The following is a 6960-nucleotide window of genomic DNA, read 5'->3' as shown; positions in this document are numbered from 1 at the left end:
TTTCAAACTTTACATTTCAAAGTAAATTTACGAGTTTCATTGATTTCTTTGTCTTGCGTATTGATTTCCAATTACATTTCTTTGCCACCCCCTCCCCGTCTCGCCACCATCCAATTTTCTTCCCTCGTCTTTACATTGTAATACATATTCTTCAAATCAACGTCTCTCTGCTCTCTTTTGTCTCATTTTTATTTTTCATTCTTTATAACCCAGTCCCGTCTTCATTCTTTCTTTGTCACATATATATTTCTCGTTCCCCGTCATATTCCTGTCTTCCTTTCTATTTAAATTTTCTTCTCCAATTTATCAATTTTCTATAAATATCTTCTTATCGTTGAATTTTTAAGTACACCTTCTTTTCATCAATAACTTTTGCCGCTATATCTATATCCTTTTTCCTTTCCTCTTCCTTTTTTCTGTACCTAAAGTATTGTGTTGTTATTAAAGTGGCCATTTGGATGAGAATTTGGTATTTATTTTGGATTTTTATTTGATAAAACAGCTTCACCATGTTTTTCTACTTGAAAAAAAATAATGCAAAAGAACATATACCAAGTCTATGTTCACAACTCTATACATTGCAAAAAGATGCACAAAGTGTAACAAGTTTGTTATTGTACGTACAATAACAAACATTTTACACATTATTTAATGTTTTGCCGTTTATTGAGATGTGAACATGGACTTGGTATATGTTATTTCGCATTATTTTTTCAAGTAGAAAAACATGGTGAAGCTGTTTTATCAAATAAAAATCCAAAATAAATACCAAATTCTCATCCATATGGCCACTTTAAGTTCTTTCTCCTCCAAATATCACAGTGACTTATATAAAGAACACACCCACATCATATATTGAGATTTGGACATTGTAAAAAGTTGCACTGAATAAACAGAACTTGTACCGATGTAACCTAGGCCTGCAAGCCAGGCATCTTAAAGGTCTTCCAAACAGAAGCCTGTCAAATTCTGGTCTTAAAAACATGTTTCTGATTACAGTTGACAAAATATGCATGGATACAATCATGTGAAGTTAATTCTTATTTTTTGCATTCAAATTCTAGATCCAACGATAGAGGAAAAAGTCAAGACTGGCACACGTTCTCTGTCAACAATCCTGACCTTAATTGTATTGATATCCTTCAAGCTGACTAGACTTCTTTCATTTCCAGTTTATTAGTAGCATCTTGTAATCTCTGTTCTTACATATTGAGTGGAGCTACGTCCTTCTGTAACTCCGTCTGGAGCACAAACAGTTTATATGTTTTGGGGATGTCAATTGTTCTGCATTATTAAAAGGTACTCACAGTATTCTACTTACTGTTGTATACTTCACTTGCAATGGGCTGAACTCAAACCAGGTATTACATGTAAGATATAGCTTATAAGAAATCCGATGACGTAATTTATTATACGTATCATAAAACGTACAGAAACTCCCGACTATGCAATCAACAATTCTAACAATGCCAGAACATAAATTGTAATGAAGCATGCATCGACATTCACATTACACCACAGAGTAAACCGATGTTGTTTGTAAGTAATTCACATTACACCACAGAGTAAACCGATGTTGTTTGTAAGTAATTCACATTACACCACAGAGTAAACCGATGTTGTTTGTAAGTAATTCACATTACACCACAGAGTAAACCGATGTTGTTTGTAAGTAATTCACATTACACCACAGAGTAAACCGATGTTGTTTGTAAGTAATTCACATTACACCACAGAGTAAACTGATGTTGTTTGTAAGTAATTTACATTACACCATTCTCGCACACATTTGATCCATCTTGCTGTGTTTGCTTCATTTCGCGGACTCTATATAATTATAAGATTAACTTTAATGTAATTATCTTGATTATGATTTCGAGAACACCATTAGCAATATATTGATACAATAGAATGGCAAAGGAAAATAAAAATTATTTACAAAAGATATAAATTCTCTCTCTCTCTCTCTCTCTCTCTCTCTCTCTCTCTCTCTCTCTCTCTCTCTCTCTCTCTCTCTCTCTCTCTCTCTCTCTCTCTCTCTCTCTCTCTCTCTCTCTCTCTCTCTCTCTCTCTAACTATACATTACATACAAAATTATTCTTAATTGCACCGAATCACACGAGGACACAGGAATAGCTAAATAGACATAGAATTATGGTTCGCCAGTTACCTCTCCGAACGAGATAATTACTTTTTTTCCTTTTATCCTACTTTTCTGGCATGTACTTCAAGAAAGTTCGTTTATATTATTAAACAATCATCCTATCGATCGATAGGTTGTAAGTAAACGATGAAGACATTACTCATATTAGCACCCTTGATCTTGTAGCATTTTTGTATTTGTCATTTTGTAGTATTTCAGCCGAAATAAATTGAGAATTTATTTTCAACTTTTGATAATTTCTAAGGTTTCTAATTTATAAGATACAAATATACCTTCACTCGCATTTTGAATTGTTACTATTGTTTCGTCCGTTTAAAGAGAATTTGTATCGAAACCTGCTTCCTGCGTCGGAAGGCTTCACGGCCACAGGGGCGTGTAATATTTCATAGATTGTTGTTTTCTTATTGCTTAGAATGTCGTTTTCTTCGGAATATATCGTACGGATCTTGCTGCTACAAATGTATCAATCTCTATACTACTAAGAAATATTACCCCTTACATGTAGGAATATATATTAATCAAAAGGTTGTTATATCTAGTCTGTAGACCTGGAAAACAACAATCTATGAAATATTACACGCCCCAGTGTTCACGGCGGGTATAAATAGATCGGCGATTATGCATCGTCAAGGTCAAGGTTCATATATCTCAGAACGAGGCAGGCGCTGAATTTGAGAGTTTGGTAAGTGTTCACGTAGCCATTCTTAAAATCCGTATTTTTCGCCTGTTTTTACCCATGCAACTTCATCGACAACCATATTTGACTTTATATACTCGAAAGTGTGTGTAGAAATGTTTTGTAGGAATTTGCAAGATTTTAAAGGGTGTTATGATCGAGTGAAAATGTGATGGCGGCAGTGTGACGTTTCCAAATAGAAATACACATAGTACATGTCCATGTGACTGTAACAATGGTATTACTACTACGTTAGTGAAGGCAGAATGCAGTTAATCTCCTTTTGAAACGGGTAATCAACTTGTTCTTGCCAAGTGATAGCATAGTTGACTGCAACACCAATCTCAACAATGACTTCCTATGTTAATAGATAATATAATTATAATGTATTTTTTTTGTAGTGAAATTTGGGCTCTAACGTGCAGCACCATCAGCGATGAAAGTGGGAACAACATGTCACACTGCAGTAGTCGCCGTCGGAAAACAGCCTAACAAGTATGGTAGCGTCTTTGGAACATGTCTTGGAACCTTCTTGGGACATCCGAAGACTAATTCAGGGACATTCGAAGACTCTGAAGATACTTATCCGTCTTTGGAGATAAGTTGAGACTGATACCTGCAGACACCAGAAGCCGTCTTGGAAGTTGTCTGCTGACTAGCGACTTGAGGTGGACGACGACGACGACTGGTAATTATTACGTTCCAACACCGGCCACATCCACGGACAAACCCGGCCACATCACAGCAGCTTGGTAAGAATCTAAGATACCCAGTAAGAGTTTTACAACAATGACACTGTGAGCCAAAACGACCCTCAATTAATAGTTAGTATTTTTTTCTCGGTATATTTTTTTCAGTACGGGTCGCCAAAAGTCGCGGTGATAATTTTGTTCGTGGATGCATGATTTGTCGGCATTCCATAAACATCTGGTAAATTTTAGAAACAAGCCCTTACAAATTTCCACTCATTTTCTACTTTGAAGAATAAATACTTTGTGCAGGCTTGGAATTTACATTAGTTTTTTTTTAACTTCCACACAAAAATAACCTTTTGAGTATAGCCTGATTCTACTTTCGGCTACACTTTGTGAATAAATCAACACTTGTCAATTCCATCTGGAGGCATAGTGTCTGTTTCAGTCAACATTTTTTTTTCTTTTTTGCCATGGGGTGAGAATTTAATTTTGTAGCTAGTTCCAATTTTTATGGATTTGGGCAACATCGGCAAGTAGAACCCTGTTTTTTTTTGTTTTGTTTTTTAAATATACAGCCGTTAGCCCAGAATTAACTGAGCAATTAGTTGTTACTGACTTTTCATTTGCTGTCCACATACCTACTCTTTCCTTTGTCAAAAAAATGACAGGGAGAGTGGTATATTGTACACACGTTGACTGACAATGAGGGCGATAGCATACGTTTGTTGTCAAAGGACTAGCCAGTCACACAAAAACAGTCTTAGAAACGAGACTGTTTTGGTTTCCCAGAGGGCAAAACCCAATTGGAAATGAAACTTTTGGTGTGACTGGCTAGTCCCGAGGGGAAACAAACTTGCGCTATCACCCAAATAATGTCAGTCAACATGTGTTTTATAAGACACTGAACAAGAATCATACACCACAGCACACTAATATAATTATAACAAACTTCTCCAGCAAGCAGAGTTTGTTTGCATTGCGTTCAATAACCTTTAGAGTTGTTCCAATAACAAATAGTTCTCAAAATACCAACCACTGTCTTGATTACTGTCTATGTTTTTTAGAGTCTTGCGCAGAGACAATGTTGGTCAGCTCTTCTTCCGAAATTTGATGAATCGATCAAAAAATTCACTGCTTTGGCTACTGCTTGCGGTCGTAGTTGCAGACGAGCCAGACATGTTTACAATTTGTTGTTCTTTGAAAATATCGTCGTTATTCGTGTGTATATATGACGCCATCATAAGGCACTAATCAATGGAGCTAGTCCCTAGGGACTAGTTCCATCAATTAGTGCCTGCTACATCATTTATCGTGGAACAGCGTGAGAATGGTCCATAACATGTGATGTTGCATTGACCAATCAGGACCGAGAGTTGACTATGCAGTGTGTTATAATGTTTAATAGTACATTGTTTATTTTTACAGCAAATTTTGTAGTTAGTAAACATTCATTGACAGTTTACCTTTTCCCAGTACCTGCTTTGCTGAACAGTAAGGCAACTCCCCTGTAGTCCATCTATTGTCTTAGAAATTATATTATTTGCCCCCTTATTCTGAGATTAATTGTTTGAGGTCCTATTAAAGAATTAGTGATTGCTATCTCTGAATTTCCAATTTCTGTTTTCAAATAGTTTCGCCATATTTGCTGTTTTTCCTGTCAAAGTTATAATAGTTGGATGTAAACTAAATAAATTGCCCGTTGTCTGTGTTGATTGGAGCACTCTTGGAAGTTGTCTGCCGACTTGCAACTTCAAGTGAATGATTACTCCTGTAGTTATTATGTGTACTTCCGACACCTGTTGTGAAACTAGGACAAACCCAGCCATAATCACAGAAGCTTGTTAAGATACATGGGTATTTTACCGGGCAAAAAGAAATACCTGCTTTACAGTAAAAAGATAAGATTATATAAGATACTATGGCACATACCATTTCTTTGTAGGGTTGGTCTTAGCTGCAATAATTGTAGCATTGTTTTTATTTACACTACTTTTTAGCACAACTGAACTGAGGTTCAGTAGTGCTATAGGGATCACCCGGTGTTTGTCTGTCTGTCTGTCTGTCTGTCTGTCTGTCTGTCTCTGTCTGTCTGTCTGCCTGTGTGTGTGTGTGTGTGTGTGTGTGTGTGTGTGTGTGTGTGTGTGTGTGTGTGTGTGTGTGTGTGTGTGTGTGTGTGTGTGTGTGCGAACAACTTAAAGTCAAAAACTGCTGAACCGATTGCCATGATATTTGATTGGTCCATTACCTTGGGTGTCTAGTTGGGAAATTGTTCAAATCAAAATGATTGCATCACAGGTGTGTGATTTGGGTCAAAAAGTGTGATTTTTGGTCAAAAAACTTAAACTCAGAAACTAGTGGGCAGATTGGTGCAAAATTTGGTGGGAACATTGTTAAGGGGGTTTTAAGTAACATTGTTCATGACATGATGATTCCATCAGTGATATGCAAATTAGGGCTAAAAATGTGTCTCTTTGGTTAAAAATCTATAATTATAAAACTACTGAGCAGATTGGGCTGAAATTTAATGGGAAAGCATCTAGGGATGTATGGATGAAGAAATATTAAGCATACAATGATTCCATGAGTGATATGCAAATTAGGCCTAAAAATGTTCATTTTTGGTCAAAAACTTAGTTCTCAAAAAGTACTTGATCATCGAGTCTGAAACTTGGTGAGAAGTTTCCGAAAGTGTTATTATGTAGATTTCCTTCAAAACGTTTTGAGAAAATTGGCCCTAGCGACCATGAATTTGAAAATTTAGCTGGAATGTTGAGAATATACATGTAGTACGATTTCCACTTGAAAATAACATTGAGGAAGCATTAATCTGATCGAGTGCGACACTTTATAGACTAAGACATAGGATACATGTATGCTCAACTTTCAAAGAGGTTGGTGATATTGTCTACAAAAAGACAGTTTGAACAGGATCCTGACACATTTTTATAGGAGCTTACACATGATTGATCTGTAGCAGTTCTAGCGGAGGACCGAGAGTGACATAGTGAAACTGCTACCGTACTAAGTTGATGTTTGCTTTATAAAATGTTTCATCTTAATTTTGTTGAAAATGAAAACTAGGGATGTGTATATTTGATTATGTATTGTTGCATATATCACAAAATAATAGAAAACAAACAACAAATACTCAGAAACATGTGAAGTTGTGTTATCTGTCTAACAGACAACACCCAAGATGGAATGAGCAATGGGGGCGGGGGGGGGGGGGGGAATGTAATGTGTAATTTCTGACAAATAATTATAGATCACAGCAGATCATAGCATCAAGGATGTAGGAATTTCCAAGCAAAGTCAACAATACTTGACATGGTATTATATAGCATTTACAGAAGATATAGTCTAACCTTGCAAGTCTAGCGAAATGTTCTGTAAAATCTACAGAAGATATAGTCTAACCTTGCAAG

Source organism: Glandiceps talaboti, chromosome 11 (genome assembly GCF_964340395.1).
Source record: "Glandiceps talaboti chromosome 11, keGlaTala1.1, whole genome shotgun sequence".
Lineage (NCBI taxonomy): Eukaryota > Metazoa > Hemichordata > Enteropneusta > Spengelidae > Glandiceps > Glandiceps talaboti.
This window is presented reverse-complemented; position numbering follows the sequence as displayed.